The sequence below is a fragment of the Phoenix dactylifera genome, unplaced genomic scaffold, assembly GCF_009389715.1.
Source record: "Phoenix dactylifera cultivar Barhee BC4 unplaced genomic scaffold, palm_55x_up_171113_PBpolish2nd_filt_p 002579F, whole genome shotgun sequence".
Classification (NCBI taxonomy): Eukaryota; Viridiplantae; Streptophyta; class Magnoliopsida; order Arecales; family Arecaceae; genus Phoenix; species Phoenix dactylifera.
In genome coordinates this window covers 1-7,500 of record NW_024069752.1, presented here as the reverse complement: position 1 = coordinate 7,500, position 7,500 = coordinate 1, and positions in this window count along the sequence as shown.

Below are 7,500 nucleotides of genomic sequence, written 5' to 3'. Positions count from 1 at the left end.
CATTACACCTAACTCTGCAATTAACTTTTAATCAGAAGGTTTCCACTGCACCCTTAGATACGGCTTAACATTCAGCTTCTAAGGTAGAATCTATAATGATCGGTTGTTTGGAACTCTTCCAATTTACTGAACCACAATTGCACATATTCTGATGTAGACTTTCTATCATCAATATGTGTGCATCCTTCTACCTTCAACTCTGATCTTCTCCCAAAGACCAAGAACATGTCCTTAGTTCTTCTCAAGTACTTAAGACTGTTCTTTCACAGCTATCCAGTGCTTCTTGCCTGGATCCGACTGATATCTGCTTGTGACACTCACAGCAAGAGCTATATCAGGTTGTGTACACAGCATGGCATACATGAGGCTTCCCATTGCCGATGCATAGGGAATCTTGCTCATGTGTTGAATCTCTTCAGCACCTCCTCTATGTACATCTTCTGTGAAAGGCCAAGCATTCTTTTAGATCTATCTCTATAGACCTTTATTCCCAAAATATAGGATGCTTCCCCAAGGTCTTTCATGGAGAATTCTTTTGACAACTAGACCTTGACCGAGGTTAGCATGGGAATATCATTCCCAATCAGGAGAATGTTATTTACGTACAGTACGAGAAAAATGACAGCACTCCCACTAACCTTTTTGTAAACACACGGTTCCTCTTCGTTTTTGATGAAATCAAACATTTTGATTGCGTCATCGAAACGAGTGTTCCAACTCCGAGATGCTTGCTTGAGTCCATAGATGGACCTTTGCAGCTTGCAGACCCTGTGATCTCCATCACTGGAAGTGAAACCCAAAGGCTGTTCCATATAGATATCTTCATCAAGATATCCATTCAGGAAAGCAGTTTTCACATCCATCTGCCAGATTTCATAATCATGAAATGCTGCAATGGCAAGCAATGTTCGGATGGATTTTAGCATGGCTACAGGTGAAAAGGTCTCCTGATAGTCAATGCCTTCGCGCTGACTATACCCTTTCGCCACAAGCCTTGCCTTATAGGTCTCTACCTCTCCATCCGAACCTATCTTCCTTTTGTAGATCCATTTGCATCCAATAGGTACAATACCTTCTGGTGGGTCTACTAAGGTCCAGACTTGGTTGGAACGCATGGAGTCTAACTCTGACTTCATTGCTTCCAGCCATTTCTCGGAATCGATATCAGATATCGCCTCGTTGTAGGTTTTGGGATCCTGTATGTGATCCCTATCTCCCACTAGGAACATTTCCTCGGTATCCTCTTCTAGTATACCTAAGTATCTATCGGGAGGATGGGAGACCCTACTAGATCTACGAGGTGGTCGAGGGACATCGTGTACTGGCTCTGTATGAATGGGTTCAATAGGATCCATGACTCGTTGCTTTTCAGAGACTTTCTCTTCAAGCTCAATTTTCCTCCCACTGCCTCTATCAAGGATAAACTGATTTTCCAAGAAGATGGCATGACGGCTCACAAACACATTGTGATCCTCTGAGACGGAAAAATTGTATCCTAATGACTCTTTAGGATATCCTATAAAACGAGCACTTATGGTCCTAGCCTCTAACTTGTCCGCCTGTAGTCTCTTGACGTGGGCCGGACATCCCCAAATCTTGAGATGACCCAGACTTGGTTTCTTACCATGCCATATCTCATACGGTGTGGTAGGAACGGATTTAGAGGGAACTCTATTCAATAAATAAATCGCTGTGAGTAAGGCATCTCCCCAAAGGAACATAGGTAAATCAGTGAAGCTCATCATGGACCTGACCATATCCAATAGGGTCCGATTCCTCCTCTCTGACACCCCATTGAGTTGAGGTGTACCCGGAGGTGTCCATTGTGAGACTATGCCGTTTTCTTTGAGATAATCCCGGAATTCCCCACTAAGGTATTCTCCTCCTCGATCTGATCGAAGAGCCTTAAGAGGTTTTCCAGCTTGTTTTTCTACTTCATTCTTGAACTCTTTGAACTTTTCAAAAGACTCAGACTTGTGTCTCATAAGATACACATACCCATACCGTGAGTAATCATCGGTAAAGGTAATGAAGTAAGAATAACGTTCCCTGGCTAGCACATCGAATGGGCCACATACATCTGTATGTACTAGGGTAAGTATTTCAGTGGTCCTCTCCCCATGTCCTACAAAGGGCAGTCTTGCCATTTTTCCTTGAAGACAGGACTCGCAAACTGGATATGACTCGGAAGTCAATGAGCCTAAAAGCCCATCTTTATCCATTTTGTTCATTCTGTCCTCTCCAATATGGCCAAACCTGAGGTGCCACAAATATCTTTGGTTTATCTCATCTCTGGATCTTTTGGATCCTTTGGCACTCACATCTTGCTCGGTAACATTCACAGATACATCCATATGTAAATGATAGAGACTGTCAATCATGAAACCGCGTGCGACTATTTTATTTCTTAAATAAATAGAACAGCAGTCTTTGTCAAATGTAAAAACATGACCTTCCTGTGCTAGACATGAAACAGAAATCAAATTTCTGCTAGCAACAGGTACATAATAGCAGTCTCTAAGTATTAAACTAAATCCAGACGGTAGTCGCAGATGGTAGGTGCCCACAGCCACAGCAGCAACTTTTGCCCCGTTGCCAACCCGAAGGGTTACCGCACCTTCCGCCAGCCTTCTACTTTCCTTTAGACCCTGCATGGTAGTGCACAGATGAGCACTAGAACCAGAATCTATAACCCAACTAGAAGTAGAAGAAACCGTTAGATTAGTTTCAATTATGAGCAAGTCTATACCTTCTGAAGGTGTGTCACCTTTCTTGTTCTTCAGGCTCTCGAGGTATGAAGGACAGTTTCTCTTCCAGTGGCTTTCGACATTGCAGTGGAAACATTTTCCTTTGTCGTTAGCCTTTTTTTTTTGAACTTCCTTCTTTGGCTTCTTGTCTTTCTTCTGCTTCTTAGCAGGCTTCTTTTTCTTCCAAGTAGACTTTCTCTTGGAACCAGAAGTCAACTCAGCAGCAAGGACATTGCCCCTTGAACCTTTCAAGGCTCCTGATAGTCAACTTTAAAGACCACGCAATAGCACGTATCTAGTAGGATAGTGATTACGGGTATCGATCCACAGGGATTGGGGTATAGTTGTTTTTCTTAAAATAAAAATATTTAAAATGATGAATTTGTGAAGACTATTAAACTAAGCAATTTAATAAAAGAAAATGCAATTAAAGGGATATCAGTTTAGGAGAACCTAGGGCAAGGAATTCACCACTAATATCGGAACAAGGGTTATTTATATTTTAATTTATTCTTGGATAAACATGCAAATTGGCTACAAGCCTAATATGCATTTAAATAAAAATTCACAAAAGTAATTTGGGCATAATCCATCTTCGGTTGGCATGAAATGTCTACCCTAATCTAAGGTGGTAGCACATCGCATCTTCCCTAAGCATGGACTATCTTATATTTACTGAGTGATCATGAAGAACAGTTGTACGAACATCATACTTAAAATCACAGAAATTAAATATGATTCAAAAGAAGATATCCATTATAAACAATAAGTTCATACAACTCCAAGAATATAAATAAAATATAAAAACCCTTTGCCCTTTGTTAGGGCTACATCCAGCCCTAGTGAAGAAATCAGCCTTCCATGAAGTTGTGGGCGGCAGCAGCAGCACAGCAGCGGGCTCCCATTTGCATCATGATCAGCTTCCTTTCTTCCTCCCTCAGCACTTCATTCTTATTTTTTATATACATGGGAAGTTATTCCCAAAATATCCGAACCTCTCTCCCTCCTCTGTTTTTTTTATTTCTATGGGTCTCGGCTCCGAGAGATGATGGGAGCAACCCCCGGTGGGGGAAGAGGGAATGCCCCCCCCCGGTGGGGGAGGAATGAATGGAAGAGAAGAATGAATCCCGGAGAAGAGAACTCCCTTCCTTTTATAGCTTTCCTATCCTCTGTTAGCATCCGGAGGATAAGCTTCCCCAGTGAAAAGATGAGGATGGAGGAACGGCTTCTGTTCCACGGCAGCGGGCGACGCGTAGAAGATTTGATTCGAGCGTTGGGAAGAGGCAGATGGTTGGGAAGCTTGATCCGCGGACTGTTACAGTTCTGATCCGTTGAAGCAAGGGATAAGGGTGGTAGGTGGTTCGAAGATGCTGCCATTGGCTGGTTTGGATCTGCTTTCCGTGAAGTCTGAGAGGAAGACGTTGGCGTTGAGAGGATCTCAGCGGCTGATGGCTGGGAGCTTATCCATTGAGAAAAATCGGAAGGAGTTTGATCTTGCGAACGAAGAGAGAGTTGGGATAGCAGCTGAAAAATAGGGGATGAAGCTGGAAGATTCAGAGAAAAGGATGAGGTTGAATCGCGGAAGAAAAGGAATAAGAATGAGTTGCATAAGCGGCTGGGAATGGTTCTGAAACAAAGCTTTGTTCGTTAGACTCGGAAGAGAGAAGAAGTTCATCCGAAATGACGTGGGTGGGGAGATGAGCTGGGAAGAATAGATGATCTTATCGCAGAAGAAGAAGAGATTCGCGGAATGGTTGCTTGAGGTTGTTCCAGAAGTAGGTTCTGGTTTTCATCCGCACGAAACAGGGGATTTGATATGGATGTTTGGATATCAGCTGATAACAGGGAAGATGAAGCCAAATCGCGGAGAAGAGGTGCGAAGTAGTTGCTTCAACGAGGTGGAGATGAAGATGTTGAGGAGATCTGGGCGTGGGAGAATCAACGTGGAGGGGATCTAGCAGGAGAAGCTGGGAGAGGTGCTTGGTTTTGTTGTGGAAACAGGGGAGGATGATGCATCGTGATGGACTCGATGTGGATGAAGTGCTTGATTTTCGGAGAAGTTATTCTGTTCTGTTTGGATGCAGGTGATAATCACATGGATTCATTCACTCGAGCGGGAAATGCTGGGAAAATCCAGAAACGGATGCGAGGGAGGGCACGCGGATGGAATGCGTGAGATATGAGGTCGGCTGAGACGTCTTGGGATGACCCTGTTCTTTGGGCATAGAACCTGTTCTTTGGACATGGAACAGGGGAGATTGGGAATGCTTAGAAGACATTATGACGTGGCTGAGATGTGGTGGAAGAATAGGAAGATGATGTGTAAGACTTGATGTGGATGGCTTGCACATGAAATTTTAGGAAGACTTTGAATAGCTAATCGTGGATGTGATAATGATCAGATAGTACAACGTAACGAAAGTTCGAACTCGATTGGATGCGAAAGAAACAGGGGAGTGAGGCTGGACCGGGGTGTGTGTCATTCGGGTTTAGGGATCATCCGAAAAAGTTTGACTCGACCTGCATATATTAGATTCGACCTGCATACATTAGGCTCAATTAATAAATAATCAAATCAAACTTGAATTACCTTGGATAATTTATTAAAATGCAATCATGAAGGTAATACATTTTTTGGTTGAATTTATAAATTATGTGAATTAAAATAATGATAAGTGCTATGAATAAGATATTAATTTATGCATTATTTAGCACTTATCAGCTCCCTCAGCAGTTACCAACATGTTGATTAGTTCAGTCTTAGTGCATTCAATCTTATTCATGTGGTAGTTTACTATAAACTGACCAAATCAATCAGAAAGTGACTGTAGGATCAAATCCACTTGCAATTCCTTGTGCATGTCCATACCGAGCTTCTCAAGCTCCTCTAGGTCCTTGATCATGGTCAGACCGTGATCATGGACAGACTGCCCCTCGCGCATCTTCGTTTTGAAGAGCCTCTTGGACACTTCAAAACGAGCTGTGCGACTCTGCTCACCATACAACTCTTGCAGGTGTGCCAGTATTTTCCTAGCAGTCTTTATATTTTCATGCTGGCATTGGAGTTCATTAGACATGGATGCCATCATATAGCATTTTACTCTAATGTCATCATCCAACCACTTTTTATGCATCTCACGCTGAACATCAGTAGGACGTGCTGGTAGTGTGGGGATATCTGAATCGAGTATATAACCTATTTTCTCACAGTCCAAAACAATTTTGAGATTTCTAAGCCAGTCTTTGTAATTGGTTCCGGTCAGTCGGTTGGTCTCAAGAATACGGGTCAAAGGGTTTGAAGCCGACATTGTATCTGCAGAGAGTAAAGATTCTAGTTAGACTTTTGTGCTTGATCCTAATCTGTTCTAAGGTCTTTTAGAACAAATGTAACTCCCACTATTTTCTCGAATCCCTCACACTCCCCTGGTAGGGAAACGGAAATCCTACACGACTAGGGTTTCTAGTAGGTACTGCGGTCCCACCAATTTACATGCCACCTCACCTAACAGTTATTGGTGACACATAGATGGATGAGTGTACAACTCTTGTACAATGCTTCTCAAGCATGTTGCAGTGTAACTTGGTCTCTAAGCCATGAAGACCTCACCTAACAGTTATTGGTCCCATTTCTTAGTTAAGTCAGACCCACCGTATAACCGTAGGAATAAAGTCGTCATTGGGTCCTCACCTAACAGTTATTGGTGCCCAACCCCACCTTTATCCTACAACATCTCATGTCTATAGAGAGGTCCAGCCCCCCGATGCAACTTGACCACTGTGTCCAGCCGAGACAAATCAACATCAGAAAGGCCTTAGCAGCTCTACTACAGTGGAAGACCTATTGACTTAATATTGGTTAATCAGGTCTTAGTGTTTGCAACTTGAGCCCTTCATAAGAGGTAATCGAACAATTGGCCAGGTAAGCAGGTGGGAGGCTCCCCTTACTCAGAGAGTAAGGTCCTAATTAAGTAACCACCTTTCATGCTTTCCTAGACACCAATTAGATCAATTAATCTAATATGACTTGCTCATGTCGGTTCACTCTCGACTTGATTGAGGAGGTTTTGATTTAGGTCTCAATTGGGTTTGCTACATCACATGTAAACCTATCTACCCGACTCGCATTTACATCACATGCAAACGGCACATCACAGGCAGTTATAATCGCAGCATCAAATTAAAGCTAAACTGTAACTAGGTGATGATCATGGATTCTAATTAGGTCGTATTACAAGCACATGCACATCAATCGATCAAGTGGTCTTCAACTCTTGAATTGGTTCCAAGCCTCCTTGATTCGATCCTTGATCAACTCTTGATCCCATCGCCATCAACCGCTTAGATCACCTTTCATCTCATGTCTTTGATTCAGCTTGATCGTTGATGTACATCACATCACAGAAATACAACCAGATGTAAAATAAAAATAAAAATAAATTACATCTCCTTTTAGGAGGCACGCAGGCCTCTCAAAACATCAAATAAGATGCATGCAAGCATCTGAAAAATTACATGACATCGCAGATCACATCGCAGGTCATTACATTTGATACCAAAAGGGTTTGAATCCTATGATCATCACCGTATGCAACAATTATAATTTTCAGATCTGAAAACTAACTGATTATATCATGACATAGGTCGCTGATCATGCTAATCATGATTCTAAACTTTGTAATCCCATTAACAATGCAATTAGAATCATCTTTTTATCACATAAAAATCAGCATGCAAAAATCAGCACCCCTGAAAA